This window comes from Cydia splendana, chromosome Z (assembly GCF_910591565.1).
Source record: "Cydia splendana chromosome Z, ilCydSple1.2, whole genome shotgun sequence".
NCBI lineage: Eukaryota > Metazoa > Arthropoda > Insecta > Lepidoptera > Tortricidae > Cydia > Cydia splendana.
The window spans coordinates 1,771,276-1,785,937 of NC_085987.1; the positions used below are offsets into that span (position 1 = coordinate 1,771,276).

The 14,662-nt window shown below is 36.9% G+C and overlaps 1 protein-coding gene across 1 annotated transcript in view; it reads right to left on the reverse strand.

The window, feature by feature from the left end:
- The window catches only part of LOC134804354 (ecdysone-induced protein 74EF), a 309,467-nt gene extending 297,211 nt beyond the window's left edge, over window positions 1-12,256 (reverse strand). Inside the window, exon 1 of the mRNA XM_063777369.1 lies at window positions 12,151-12,256. The gene's annotated coding sequence lies outside the window, so the exon portion shown is untranslated. The remainder of the gene's footprint in view (window positions 1-12,150) is intronic.
- Window positions 12,257-14,662: the final 2,406 nt, after the last annotated feature.

Genomic DNA, 14,662 nt, shown 5'->3' on the forward strand with positions numbered 1-14,662 from the left:
TAAAGATTAACTGTCATACGAACCATCATTCAACACGAGAGGTATAGTACGGCCAACGTAACGCTATAAAGAATGACAGCAAACTTTCCGGGGCTTAAACCCGTTTTTTATTTGAATAAATCATTCATAAATCGTTATAGTCCAGTAATTCAGCAACAGTCCTGAAAGGTTCGCAAACTGGCGACTTAAATGTTGATATATGCCTGTATACAGTCCCTATCAGTCTAGACACTATATAATCTATCACGGTAAATACCATAACGTCCATAACACTGCCTCAAAATTACATAGCCATGCTAAAATCCAACTCAGTATTTTGGGAATTATTATATACACCGTGTTTTTTTTTATTTCCGTTAATTTCAAGGGTGCATACCTGAGCTTAAATCAAGTAACTTTCCCAAAGACACCGACATTGTAATTAACTCCATTTCGAAGATAATCAATATTTTATTTTTTTCCTATAAGGCCTCTACAAGCTTGTACACTTGCCTTAAGGCCGGTTTACATATTGATTAGTGTTTAGAATGAGTTCATACATTTGCTACTAAACTTAAGTAAAATCTCGGTCGATCGATGTTCGAATTGACATTGATATGTCACAGATTTCAATTGTTTGGTTTAGTTAAATGTAATGCCCGTGTTACAACAACGCTATATGCTACATTTAATTACTTTTTAATATTATTTTTTCTGAAAAAAAAAGCAAAAAATATTTTTTTTTTTTAATTAACTATGCCATTTAGTTTTCTTAAACGTACTTAACCATACCCCGAAGTTAACGGAATTCAATAAAAACACGGTGTATAACAGGGTTGGGTGGACAAGTGAATGTAATAAAAAATATCACCAAATAATCCAATACCTCTTAAATTACTTGAAACTAAGCTTAAATGTCCAATATATTTTTGAAGTGAAAACTTCTTTAGCGGCGCTGAGCACTTTTTGAGGTGGGGAAAAAATGATAAACTCGATTCAGACGCGTAACGTAACGGTGACGTCAGGTGTCACGGACAATGTCATTCACAAAAGAACTTAAGTCATAACGTATCATAATCAGGTCAATTATTTAAAACTGGACTTTTATATTAAGCAATAAAGCTCAATGTTCTAATCTTGTACGGGCTGAAATACGAGGATCTCACAGTTACATAACTTTATATCACTCCAATATAATTCAATAAAGCTACATCTTGATGAAATCGCCAATAAAAGTGAACTCTAGTACTGGTGAATAAAACTCAAAATATCATGACCAAATATATTTAGATGCGAGGTCTGCAAGGTAACTTTACAATTTCTATTCGAATTTTAAACAATTAACGCTACAATTTTAAGCTCACTGGCCAGCAATTTCGGAACTAAAGTTTTTCAATAGAAAGGAGGATGGGTCAATTATAGGTACATAGTGCTGCAGTCATTTTGGACTAGTCATTGAGTTTTCACTTCTGTCGGCACTCCCGGAGTGCAACCCGTTGTTTTGCCACAACAATTATATTTAACACAAACATAAATCTGGTATTCTCCAATACTGCATATAGTAAACAGATATTGTTGATTATTTCAGTCAGCTAAAATTATACTTAAAACTAATAAAAAATCTGGTGAACACTAATGAAATATCTGATAAACTCTACCCTGTCCTATTATGATGGCTACAGATAGGTTTTGTATACTACACAAAATTTATTTTCTACGATACTAGGTATGTGGGTAATAGGAACTAGAAATGATGTTTTAAAGATCTAGAATTTTCTATTAATGTGTAAAAAAAGTCTAGTTGTCACATATAATACAATAAAATCAAGTTAAATTTACAATATTCTGGTAAAGAACACTAGATTTTTTTCTCCGTGCATGTACTGGGACCGCGTCGAGCACCAGTACGTTTACCTTATCATCCACCTGGGGCCCGTTTCTCAAAAGCTTGTAACTTGGAATACAAGTGGAAGCCCCTTTCTAACAAAAGCTGTTTTGACAGCTTTGGTATTACAAGTTACAAGCTTTTGAGAAACGGGCCCCTGGCAATGCTGATTTGCAAAAACTACACTTGGCCAGTCGGGCGACACTGCTTTCGGACATTCTTGGATCCGTTCGGCTCAGCATTGCTCCGAGCAAGTATTAGGGTTGACACAACTTGACGTCCCTTTGCGTGCACGACTACAGACAAGATAATGACATGAATTTTGACAACCCCAAATAGCCGAAAGGGATAGTGCCATACATTAGAAAGGGACAACATGATTCATCCCTGAATCGCTGTCAAACTTCGGTTTTGTGTGCATATACCGCTAAAATGTATGAGCCGCGCAAGCACACGTCACGCAAGCGGTGTGTCGTCTCACATACGACTGTATATTACAACGCGCACGTGCACGTCTACGCACACGCACCCGGTGTGCACAGGCCTTTATTCTGTGACTTGGCGCCGTATTCGTCAGCTAAATACACTTCTGTACAGAATTGACGGCGTCTAATACAAATTATAGACTGCCGTCATTACGTCACGTATGGTCTGCGTGTTTCCCACAGGCGACGGGTTTGGTTTTAATATATGACTATTAAGGTTCCACTCTGGTGGGTTGGTGGGTCAAAATAATGATGTGCACTTTAATTGGGTATCATTTAGTGCTGTTGCTATGAACTTATGCTCATGTCTATATTATCTAATAGTTCTGCCCAGGGGGCCGAGCCGAGATGACAATCGTTTGCGCCGTAGCGAACGAAACGCTAATGTTTCTCTTTCTCTTTTCCATATTAGTGCGATAGAGAGAGAGAGAGATAGGAGTTTCGTTAGTTAATTACTAAAAATATTCAATGTTTGATATTTTTGCATATGAACAATTTTTTTACATTTCAGATACTCGTATTGTTAACGATATGCTGATATTTTGGTAAAACGGAAAAACACTCTTGCTCGGGAGTCGGGCCCGATAGCAAGTGTGGATCTAATTGGCCCTTAGCTCTGCACCGTGCTTGATAGCACAGAGTGTGCAAGTTTAATTTTAACGTCTTAATTTCATAGAAGTTGACGTCTATGATAACACTTCCTGACTCTGTTATCAAATACGGTGCATCGTAAACAGCTTAGCCTGCCATTAGGCGCTATCATACTAATTTAGTATAGGTTTGCGACCGCTGTTACAGGTAAAGGAAATCTGTATATTCTATGACAGATTTCCATGACTATAGACAGATTTGAGTTCAGGCTCTTAGGGCCATCCCACACGAATCTTTAAATAAGCATCCTGAATGTCACAGTGGGTAGAAAGTTTAAAAACATTCAACCTCTTAATTTCAACATCCGTGTGGGATAGCCCTTAGGAGTAGGAGTGACTTATATCAAGAAAAAAAATGTAACTGTCTAAAAGCGATTTCAGATTGTCCGATCCGATATCGGATATCGTATGATCCTTGGAGAAAAGCAGCTGCTAGAAAGTGCCTTATGGCATCAAGATCTTCTGTTTTAGTTTAAGGTTATCTTTTGAACAGTAAATATTTAAACAATGAATAGTTATAGCGTTTTTAAAAATTTTACTTCTTTGGTTTGTGTTCGTATCCGACATCCGATATCGGATCGTACAATGTGAAAACACTCTAAGGTTTACCCAATGAACTCTAAATTTAACATTTTTCTATAATAACACAAGCGTTTGGCCAGACAATCGAATAAGCTTAATTAACTCGAAGTAATGAGCTAATGAGCTCGCACCAAAACTGTTGCGTTTTTAATATCAGCACATTTGCTTATCTGCGCTGGGTATTTTTTCGCGCGCGCATCGCTTATGTGTGTCAAGGCGGGCGCGCGGATTGGTGAAAAATTCGCGAACCTTGGCGCCAATAGGTCGGATTTAGGCCTGACCGCGTTTATTCTTTTTATTTTGGGTGTTTTATAGTGCTCATTGTATATTTTTAGCTCTGGAATAGGGTTGGAGTATATACGTAATCGTTATAAAAACGGTAGACGAACTAGGCGGGACAGTGCGTAGCGTAAAGTGTGTTACGCACTGAGGTCGTCAAGTTCAGTTGACAACTAATATTGACCTTGAGGGCTATTGTGAACATTGAAATTCATAGATCGTCTATCTCTATTGCCTTTTTTTTTATTAATGATATAGGAGGCAAACGAGCAGACGGATCACATGATGGTAGGCGATTACCGCCGCCCATGGACACCCGCAACACCAGAAGGGTTGCAAGCGCGTTGCCGGCCTTTAAGATGGGAGTACGCTCTTTGATGGGTTTGTTTGACAGAGCTGGCGATAGAGTCTGTGCGGAAAGAGAAAAGAGTCGCGAAATGTATGGGGTCACATACATACATTCTACAAATGGTGAGATTCAAAGTTTGCTAGGTTTGGAATAAATAAATGTACCCTCACCCTAATGGGTCAAATTAAATTAGAAAGAAACACAAATTATGACGTCACAATGTAGAACGGTCAGGCTGATTCCTTTTAATCATTACTTTTTCTTTTCTTCTCTACTTTTAAATTAAAAGTCATTGAAACGAAAAGTTGATCTAGTTTGTAGATATACCTACATTTCACGAGCCTATAAATCCCAGTCTTTTGATAGGTTTGCGTGGGAATATAGATCCAACACGTAGAGGCCCCTTGGAGAGCTTTACTGTCTTTTACCTATATTTAAACGCCTGCTGAAACCCTAGTTTGTATATTATCATTAATTTTATTTTAGTTTTACAATGTAATTCAAATGATGAAAATTAATAAGTGATACCTAAGTAATTGGTCTATTTTACGTTTTGATAACAAAATAGATACCTATGTATTGTTCTTAAACTTTACAAAACCTTTGATGCACATAACATAACTTTAAATGTGCTGTTTCAAAAATTGTCTTTTGGTACTGAATTTACTATCGAATGTTTAAATTCATAAATGTAATTTTCATATTAAGACTGTTCACCGTAAGTAATCGTGAACTTTCGTCCGGACACGAACAGAACTGCCGAATCACCGCCACTTTTCCTTTCCATTCTGTGAATGGAGTACTCTTGAAAGCGAGTTGAAGCTGCGTAAGGTGGGGTTTTACTTTTTAAAACGTTTAGTTAACGCGAAATATTTTGTGGTTATTTATAGATTCATTGTGGAGTGCAATACGTGCATTTATTTATTTTTAAAGGTTTGTAATGATTTAATTTTTGAACACAACTCACATCAGATATTTTTTATAAACAGTATGAGCCATTTCGTACCTTGTCAAGTTGTCACAATGACAATAATATGAGATCGCTAGCGTCTTTAAGTTTGTGAGAAGGTATGAAGTGGCACAGAATTCAAATTCTTCAAATGACTTCCTTGAGGACTGAACCATATTTTTTTTTATAAAACCCTGAATAATACTGTAAAAATGCTTCTTGGAATAGTCGAAGACCAATCTGAAAATAACATGAAAAACACATTCGCTCGGCGGGCAAAATACTATAGTTTGGCAAGCCATTTCCGTCAGTAGACAAGGGTGGCAATTTAAAAAAAATTAGCTGTTGTCCTTCCATAGAAACTTTAAAAGTCGCGCCTTTTTCTACTAACAAAGTGGGTTTGCCATAATATAAATTAATCAATGAAAACTCATCAAAACTCTGTACCGATCTGTTTTCTTTGTACATTCTGGATAGATTCAAAGAGTTTTCATTTAAAATATTACCTATAAAATCGCAGTGCGAGCAACGCACGCCAAGTGATACGTCAAGTATGAAGTAAGATATATTATGGGCGCATTAATTCTTACCGCAAAGTCTTTCTTTGCGCAAAGTTTGTGCAACTTTAGCGTGGTCAGAGTCGAACTTGAGATCTATTGTCATGAATTTGAAGACTTTTTGACCAATAACGATTATAATTATGAAGATATCCATATGTGTTACTCTCAGGAAGAGGAATTATATGTATTTTTCACTGAAGCGTCGAAAGTACTGAGCCGAATTTATTGACTATTATATAGGAGTCCATAGGCTTGTTTTTTTTTTATAATCCGGGTGACGAAAGTTAACGCATTCACTGCCAGGCGTGGCCCAGGAACAAACTTGTATGACGGTGGACGCACATGTGCGTCGGTTGCAGTGAATGTGTTAAGGTGCCCTGTCTAAAAACCTCTAAAGCCGACCACTGACTAACAGTCCGCCGGACGATATCGGCCGGTCAGTTGTTCGGAGCTGTCAAATTTTTGTTCTAACTGACAGGCCGATATCGTCCGGCGGCCTGTTAGTCAGTGGTCGCCTTAAGGCATCGCATATCTTTTCCAAACCGATCAATCCATTTTGGAGACAAAGTGAACATTTTTGCGCTCACAGAATATAATTCTTCAGCCAATCCGTCTCCGTGATACAGTACTGCACCTATGCAAGATTTTGAATTCCTACATATTTTATTTATATTAAGTTAACATTATGTTTTGTTCAAGTGAAACTTCAAAAAGAAATAAAGTATAAGATCGTATCGTAGTACTTTCACTCTTAAGAGAGCAATGTGTAGAAACATTATTTAATGTTAACGCCCCTAGGTGGCGTTTTATCTTGTAAGGCTAAGGAATTTAATTTCAATTACATTTCGTACATTGTCACAGTGACAATAGTATGAGGGCCGGACTTTCATATTGATTGTCATTGTGACAAGGTACGAAATGGTATTGACCTTAAATTATTTGACTATAAATGTTCTAAATCACGCAATTACTTTTATAGAGAATAATCGAATGGATGACGTAGTACCTATCGAAAAATCCAAAGAAAAAAATCAAAACAGAAGGTAATATTCAGGTAATTTAGGTAGGAAGGTATTAATAATAGGTACCTATTAAATTACTATTTACAACATAATTTCTATATCCTGTGTAAGAAATATATTTGATCATTTTTCAAAATCACTCTAAACGCATAATGCGTTATTAAAAAAATTAAATATATATTTTTGCTCTTTAGATATTAACACTAAAAGTCTTCTGACACAGCCTTTGTGTAGGTACTGAATTTTGAACATTGGTCATATTGACGAGCATTTTACTGTCAATACAACATCAAAGATATTGCATATCACAATACTTGTCAATCAACCTATTTAGCTGGGCATTTCGTTTGTTAACAATATATTTACCAAAATATCAATTTGATTATATTTTCTTAAAACGGAACGCATCCTTTCAACGGGCTCAATTTTTAAAACTTGCGTGCAAAACTGCGCTTTAGCTTTAGACTGGCTGAAAACACTAAACGCGTAGCGCGAGTAAAAAAAACTCCAGCTCAAAATTCGAACGCCATAACCGCAAAAATGGCGGCACGCCGATTTTAGACCCCGTCGATCAATCTCAACAATAACAAGTGAAAGTTTAACAAATTAATAGCATGCAGTCGGATCATTTAAAAACATTACTAACAGAACGAAAGCCGTTACACGCTTGTATCAAACTACACCTTAAAGTATACGAGTTAAGGTTGGTATTGGCACGACACTAAGACACGCACACTGTCTTAGTGTCGTGAATAGACCGAATTAATGAAAACACTGCGCACGCAACGTGTCAAGCAACTTCTTTCGATGGACAAGTGTTCCTTCTTCAGTGACTCCTGTCATTTTTGGCCACGGATACAATAGCACAGATAACATAAGGAAGACTAGTAAACAGGCAAAGGGGTTAAAAACTGCTAAAATCAGAGAGCTTATATAGGTTGTCCGCCTAAGATAACTTTGCACCTATTTGGGGATCATTCTCTGAGAATGTCTGCGGTTGCCACGACTCTTTTCATTGATGTTGTTATGGGTCGCGGCGATTAGACCTCAGACATGTTTATTTTATAGTGCTTGTTCAGATATTTTTGGGCATGGCCGCTCCGATATATCTGATGGCGACTGTAGGTACAAGCAAAAGCTTTAGCTGTAATCTATAATCGTTTTATGTTCAATTAGCGAAATTTAATATGTTACAAGTTTAATTGCCATTTCAGTGTTTCGTGCCGCGAGCCAGGAAACGTTTTGCTGGCCTAGTGGTTTCTTGCTTAACAGAAATGACATTCAACACCATGGGACCTTTTCTACTCCCATGACTTTAAGCCCTGTTCTACATTTATTGGTGACACTGATCTTGTTATTAGAAACATTAGCCAGCACGGCAGTGCCCCCGCCAAGTCCGTGCGAAACCGTAATGTTTAGGGGCAAACTGGGTCCGACACAGGGGTGAGTAGGTAGCCAACATGCCAAACGTTTAGGCTCCTTAGCGTCCAAAACGCGATTATCACTGTCGCACTAATAGGTTTGTTTTGCTGTCATAGCACAAGCGATTGTCACCTTGGCTAGGCACCAAGAACAGTCGATTCAACGGAGCCACTCCGTTTTGTCTAAATAGTATTTAGTTTATATTTTATGTTGTTGCCTGTGTATCATTACACCTTATAAAACAAAGTCCCCCGCCGCGACTGTCTGTTTGTGTGTTTGTTCGCGATAAACTCAAAAACTACTGAACGGCTTTTCATGCGGTTTTCACCTATCAATAAAGTGATTCTTGAGGAAGGTTTAGGTGTATAATTTGTTAACCCGTGCGAAGCCGGGGCGGGTCGCTAGTTAATAAAATAAAATAAATAGAGGCAAACCCGTACAATACTTCTCCCGAAGCCACTGAGGCTATTTTCGAACGACCTGTAGCTTTGTTGTGGTCGGCTACCCAGTACCACGAGCTGGCATTATGGCTCCTCTACACGATGGGCCAACGCCGGCCACTCCAAGGGACGCATTTATGCGTTAGAGGGAGCAAGTGATATTGCTATCTCATTCTACCGCATGGCTGCGTCCCTTGGAGTGGCCGGCGTTGGCCCATCGTGTAGAGGAGCCATTTAGACTTAGCGACTGCGTGAACACGGTCGCATTCCCTCTCGATCGCACCAATATATCAGTGTGCGATCGGCTGCAGTCACTAACGTAAACGTCGAGTGTCAACTCGTGGTACGGCTACTAGCATTGGTGACACAATTAAGAGACACTTGAACCTATAAAATGTATCTTTAGGTATTTAAATAAAAGTAAACAAACAATTTGTACATTTTCGGGTAGTTATAACATTTATTGGTTAACCAACCAAATACAAAACCGCCTGGATCTGTCACTTAACGACCTGACTTTAACCTACATTATTTGATCGTGTAATGTTTTCATTTTCATCTACCCTCAACTGGCTTAAGGAGCCATTTGAGGGTACATTTTGTTTACTTTTATTTAAATACCTACATAAAGATACAATACAGAGTATAGAATTCAGTCATACAATCGAAATTACGCTCTCATTTTAAAATGACATTCTGAAATAACTTTATATGACATGTAAGGGCGCGTGTACACGGTGCCGCCTCCGCGACGGCTCCGCGCCGACTCCGCACTGCCGCCGCACGGGCTCGTGTACACGGTACCGCCTCCGCACCGACACCGCACCGCCGCCGCACCTCCGCGCTATGTACACGAGACGCGTAAAGCCCGCCGCCGCGCCGCAGGCGCGCTGCCGCATACATATCGCGAAGGTGCAGCGGCGGCGCGGCGGCGGTGCGGTGTTGGCGCGGCGGCGGTGCGGTGTCGGTGCGGAGGCAGCACCGTGTACAGGCGCCCTAACTATTAAGTGATATCACCTGAGGCTTCGACCCCCTGGGGGGTCGCGACTAACAGTTTGAAAAACACTGCTATAAGGTATACCCGGATAAGACCAGACAATTTTCGGCGAGTAGGAAGGACGTCACAATAAACTAGAAGTACTTATTTCTCACTAACTTTTACCATGCCATGCCATGTGGATTTCGCTTGGTCCGACTCTAGGAGACAAATTCGACTTACATTCCGATATCAGAATGATCTCATTTTGTTATCATTCGCGCAGGCATTTCGCTCGTTTGTTTCTTACATGTATTGGCAAAAGCGAGACGCACGGGCGAATGATAAAAAAATGACATCAATTTGACATCGGAATGTTCGAATTGGCCTCTAGGCCTTATACCAAAAGAGGTTTTATTTTATCTAAAATTCTACATGTTTAATAAGTATCTTTTTTCATGTGATAGTCAGCAGACGAGCCGCCTGATGGAAAACGGTCACTGTCACCCATGGCATGGACATAAGCAACATCAAAGGAGTCGTAAATCAAATAAATTAACTATGTATTTAAAATTAACACCATTTTTTTTAATGAAATGTTATTTTCCAGGACAATCAACATAGGTACCTGGCAGACTATCGCTAAATGTAAAAAAAAAACCTCAACACATCTCAAGAGGCAATTCCACCACCCTTGCAAAACTTTCCATATGGAACTAAACAATTAAACATATTTAATATGTTTATTGACAATAATTATTACGTGTAAGGTACAATAGTACGTAATAATGATACTATTTATTAGATAAGAAGTAAAGCGCACAATGTGTTGTGATAACGAGCACTTATTATGTCAGTTCTTTCCGTGTTTAGATGCATTGCATATTCAAGTCCGTCTAAGATAGTACAGCTAATTGAATGGAACAAAGTGAGGTAGTGTCATTATACACGTCATATTTTCATTGATTTTTACATTGCCAAACTTAGTCATTGAAAATGCCACGCAGAGTTAGCATGGTCCGATCATTTCTTTCATTAGAGCATTTATTTGTTTATTTACTCAGTGTTTTCTACTCTTTCACCTATTTCAAAATAAAATTCGTGGCTCACCATGCTGTTTTTATTTTTTTGTTAATGTTGCTATAGGAAAGCACTACTTATTAAATACAAAATTATTGTGTATTAATCTCTCATACTTATTTCAGGTATTATAGTTAGTCAAGCAGATCTTGTCAGTAGAATAAGGCGGCAAATTTGAAAAATGTAGGCGCGAAGGGATATCGTCTCATAGAAAATTTGAATTTGGTGCCTTTTTCTACTTACAAGATTTGCTTGACCATCTATATTTTGTATATTGTAACATTTATTACAGAATACGAGTATAATAGTCTTTCAAATATTTTTTTCTATAATTAATTATTTCATTCCGTATTTTAGTCCTCTTGGTCCGCCTACCAGTACTTATACGAGTTCAGTAATCAGTTTCTACGTATATTATTTCTGATTAATAAATAATTAAATGTCTCGCTTATTATACTCTAGCTAACCCACTTTGTCCGTAGAAAAAGCGCGAAATTCAAATTTTGTATGGAATCGAATCAACCCTTCACCCACATAGGTATTTTTCAAATTTGCCGCCTTTTTGTACTAACGGAAATTGCTAGCCAAATAATAAAAAAATATAACGATAAAAAATAAACGTTTTATTTATGACTGGTAACACTATGTAAAACGTTTTTTTTAAGTGTATATCTGCTACGCAGCAGTACAAGGCCGTAGGTTTAATATAGACAAAATTGCTTGCCATCGCCGAGGCAGTGAGTAAAGGAGCGCATTTTTCAAGGCCCCCATTTGTGACTCACATTTGACTCACGATAATTCTTTTGTCTATTTTTATTGTATATAAAATTAATACATTGTTATTAAAGTATACTTTAGTCAAATATTGCCTTTAATTTTAAGATTTTTTGGTGATTTTATTTGTAAATAAATAAATAAAATTTTCCTACATTTTTATATTTTTTATAAAATATATATAAAGAAAAATAAGAAAATCACAAAATATTTAATTTAAATACACAATCTAAGTTTTTTGTAATATTATTTATAGGTAAATAATTAATATTATATAAACTAAAACAAATCGCGCGAGAGTAGGGTAATTTTATTCCTAATTTATTTTTATGATTTAAAACAGGTCCCGTATTTTAATAGATAAAATTAAACTACCTATTAATTAATTTTAATTATTAATTTAATAAATTAAAATTATAATATTCTCTACCAAATATTTTTCATTTGCTTTTTTAGAAAGGCGGTAAAATATAGCCCAACAATCAGGTGTAAATACATAAGTACCTATAGTTGTAAAATAAATTCTCCATTAACAATCCAAAATATACGCAAAATATTTTTATTTCACAATATTGCAATACGCAAATAAAAATAATATACAAAATTTATAAAACCGGCAACTTTTCCCACGCATTTTCCCGCCACAACACTAAAACTCACCGAGTTCGGCTCAAAATCCAAAAATCCGAAGTCCAGAAAAAAAAACAAAAACACTCACCTCGGAAATCGCAAATCCAAATTCACAAACAAAACACACACTTCTGTCACTGTCAATACACTAGCAACACGTCCGCGCGGCTCGGTCTGCGGCGACTCACTGAAGTCAGTGAACTGCGCCCCGCGCGACCACCGAACAATTGTTATCATAACTATGGACTCCACTAATTGGGTCAGTTATCTGTGCTTTTTTCTAATGCTTTTTTTGAGGTACGAATTTGGTCACTTTTACTTTTTGGATAAGTCAAGGTGATTTTGTAAATTCTTTTCGACACTATTGTTTTTTTACATTGGTCAACTTAATAACCCTTTATAGGGCACACTTAGATTATTATACGGGAAAAATGACTATAACATCATCTTTTCGTATTTTAATGCAGAATTTTTAGGACTATGTATTTTTTTATTTGGATTGTTAAAGGGTTCAATCACAGCATTCTCTGTTTTTTTCTTATGCTTTTTTGAGAGGTCCGATGTTACATAGGTACCTACATTTTTTAATGAATTTTTCTTTTCGGATTATTGTGTAGTGTAGTATTCAATATTTTTTTATTGTTATTATAATTATGGGTTTAAGTAACTAATTAGGTCACCGCTATGTATCTACGTATTTTTGAGGAGTCAGGTTTTGGTGACTTTTACTTTTTAGGGTTTGGAATGTCACGATGAGTTTATGGGGCAGTAAAATGTAGGCAGGAAGGATCGATCTCTCATGCAAATTTTGAATTTCGCGCCTTTGTGGGTGTAGAATTTTTCATCTCCTGTATTTTTTTTGATTTTATGGCGCTACGATTTTGTGAGTGTAGGTAAGTACCAGGTTTTTTTGGTAAAATCAACTATAGTCCAAAGGCTAAAAATTAAGCCTTAAAATTCTAGTTAGGTCGCTTCGGGTAATAGTACATTATTGTCGAGGCTCGGAAGTAGCTACTTGCAGGCTGAGGATTCGTTTTAAACGGACGACCTTGGGAGTCCGTTTAATTGAATCCGAAGCCAGCAAGTAGCCTTCCAGCCGAGTCATATATAGTGCTTTTCTCAAAAATGGTGCAAGAAATATAAATATCATAGAAATATTTTACAAAAGCAACGTTCTTACGTATATATTTTCACAGAAAAAAGTAGAAACAATTGAAAAAATTAGCTATGCCGCCTTTTTATTTTTTTAATTAAAAATTAGAAGTGTATTTTTCTGCCGAAAATACGCCAACCTATTTGAGACAGCTAAATAGTCGCGGTACTAATCATCTGTTTGGCTGTTTAATGGGCCTGTGCCTTCATTTGATATGGCCATTTTAACTTTTAAAAAGTTTGGAACTCGACAAATAATGGAATTTGTATGCAACATTGCAGTCCCAAAATCGAGACTGCAATGTTTTTAACTTTTTAATTTTTGACTGACCATAAACTACGCGCTTCGCGACCTACTTTTTAAACGGCAAAGTCGACTTTGCCGTCCATTTTTGAGAAAAATATTTTATAAATATAAGAAAAAATAGTTCTTCCGGACAAATTTTAGGTTTTATCATTATGATTAAAAATATGGAGTGTACAGGTTTTTAAAAGGGTCGGTGTTGAGTAAGGTTGCCAGAGCTAAACGAGGGTGCGGGGTGTTAGGGTCGGCGACGCGCATGTAACACCTCAGGAGTTGCAGGCGTTCATAGGCTATGATGATTGCTTACAATCAGGCGGGCCGTATGCTAGTGTCTGCTACCGACTTGGTATTAAAATAATGGACATATAACCCCTATTTAATTACATATTTTACAATTGGAAATTTAAACCTTATGTAAGTAATTATTTATTTGTGACCTGCCATTTTATTTTATTTGTACTTTTACGCCGTAGACCGGGGTGACTTTGGAAAATTTGGGGTTACTTTGATAGATTTAAAACGGCCATAGAATTACCATTATTAATTATTTACTGAAAATGTTCCTGTAACTAGTTAATAAATAAATAAAATAAAAAGAGCTTTATTTCATTCCTTACATTACATATTATCCATGTCAATTTCTAATTTATTATGTCAATTTAATTTTTTTTTTTTACTTATTCGAATTAGATAATAGATACGTTACATGCATTATAGATTTTCAATGAAATTAATGTTTAATTAATTCTTATTTGATTAATTTACTATCTAATTATATATTTATAAAATGTTAATGTAAGGACCGCCTGTAGCGGTGAAAGCCTCCTCCATGCTTTTCCATCTTCTGCGGTCTGTAGCTAGTCTACTCCATGTTTTTCCAGCAACCTTTGCCAGATCGTCGCTCCAGCGTTTCTTAGGTGGTCCTCGTTTACGTTTGCAACCCATTGGATGCCAGTTTGTAACCATTTTTGACCATCTATCGTCTATGTTTCTTTGCAGATGCCCTGCCCATCGCCATTTTAGTTGTAGAATTTGTTCAATGACGTCTCTAGCTTTCGTTTGTTGCCTTATTTTCGAATGTCTCACTTTATCTCTTAACTTGAGTCCCGTGTAGCTTCTTTCAATGCTTCTTTGGCATGTTCTG